Consider the following 1,879-nt stretch of genomic DNA (forward strand, 5'->3'; position numbering starts at 1 on the left):
AGGCCTTTGACAAAATTCAACATGCTTTTATGTTTAAAGTTCTAGAGAGAATTGGACTGGAGGGAACATTCCTCAACATAATTAAAGCCATATATCACAACCCTACATCGAAACAGCTTTCTAAATGGAGAAAACCTGGAAGCATTCCCATTGAAATTAGGAACCAGACAAGGCTGTCGACTATCCCCACTTCTCTTTAACATAGTACTTGAAACTCTTGCAAGAGCAATAAGACAAGAGAAGGAAATTAAAGGAGTAATAATTGGAAAAGACAAAATCAAATTATCCCTTTTTGCAGATGATATGATATTATATCTAAGAGACACCATAAATTCCACCAGAAAACTCCTAGAAATGCTTAACATGTTCAATAAAGTGGCAGATTATGAAATCATTAACACATTCAGTAAGTGGCAGGTTACAAAATTAATCTATAAAAGTCTGTAGCCTTTCTATATACCAATAACAAGCAACCAGAGAAAGAGTACATGAAAACACTTCCTTTCACAATGGCTGCAAAATGAAATATCTCAGAATAAATCTGACCAAAGACATTAAAGAGCTCTACAATGAAACATAAATAAGCCCTTTCCTCCCAAAGTTGGTAGTGGTCAGAGTATTTTGTCACAGCAGTGAAGAACAAACTAAGACAACAGCCAAAACAACCCTGAGCACTAAGAGCAATGCCGGGGGGAATTACTATACCAGATTTTAAGCTGTATTATAGAGCTACAGTCATAAAAACTACATGGTACTGGCACAAAAATAGACCCATAGATCAATGGAACAAAATTAAAGACCCAAATATGAGGACATTCAATTTCAGCTACCTGATATTTGACAAAGGGCCCAAGAACAGTCACTGGAGGAAAGACAGCATGTTCAGCAAATGGTGCTGGCAAAACTGGATCTCCACCTGTAGAAGAATGAAACTAAGCCCCGATCTTTTACCTTGTACAAAAGTCAACTCCAAATTGATCAAAGGCCTCAATGTGAAGCTTGAAACTCTGAAACTCTTAGAAGAAAACATTGGCAATAGTCTACAAGATATAAGTGTAGGAAAGGATTTTCTAAACTGGACATCAACTGCCCAGGAAACAAGGTCAAGAATCAACAAATGGGACCTCATTAAACTAAAAAGCTTCTGTACATCAAAACGAGCAACCAAGGAAGTGAAGAGAAAACCCACAGAATGGGAGAAAATCTTCACCAGTGACATGTCTGACAGAGGTTTAACATCCAGAATATATAATGAACTGAAGAAACAAAGTATCAAGAAAGGAAGTAACTCAATTAAAAGATGGGCTAAGACAGGCCATCAAGGGCATGCATATCTGAAAAACTACCAAGTATCTGAAAGATGCAGTGTGTGCCATTCCGGTGTTATAATGGCAGAGTTGGTAAGTGTGCCCAGGCCAAATAGTGGGGCTGGACACAAAGTCGGTGGCCCAAAAAGAGTGCTGAATTTTTGCTGCACAAGCTTAAAAATGCAGAAAGTAATGCTGAACTTAAGGGTTTAGATATAGGCTCTCTGGTCATTGAGCATATCCAGGTGAACAAATAGCCCAAGTTATACCACAGAACTTACAGAGCTCATGGTCCCATTAACTCCTACATCGGCTCCCCCTGCCATATCGAAATGATCCTCACTGAAAAGGAACAAATTGTTCCTAAGCCTGAAGAGGAAGTTGCACAAAAGAAAAAGATATCCCAGAAGAAACTGAAGAAACAAAAATTTATGGCATGGGAATAAATTGAGCATAAAATAAATGCAGATAAAAGTAAAAATAAAAAAAAAATGGGTTGTAAAAATTATCCTCGCTGTTCTCTGTCCTATTTTGGTCAGTGCAATTACTGTGTAGTTAAAACATTAAAACTG

The 1,879-nt window shown here is 37.6% G+C and overlaps 1 pseudogene; it reads left to right on the plus strand.

Annotated features, from left to right (window-relative positions):
- Positions 1-1,317: 1,317 nt before the first annotated feature.
- On the plus strand, positions 1,318-1,754 carry LOC108490021 (annotated as a pseudogene).
- The last annotated feature ends 125 nt before the right edge of the window (positions 1,755-1,879 follow it).

The sequence above is a fragment of the Nannospalax galili genome, unplaced genomic scaffold, assembly GCF_000622305.1.
Source record: "Nannospalax galili isolate Female #2095 unplaced genomic scaffold, S.galili_v1.0 scaffold406, whole genome shotgun sequence".
Lineage (NCBI taxonomy): Eukaryota > Metazoa > Chordata > Mammalia > Rodentia > Spalacidae > Nannospalax > Nannospalax galili.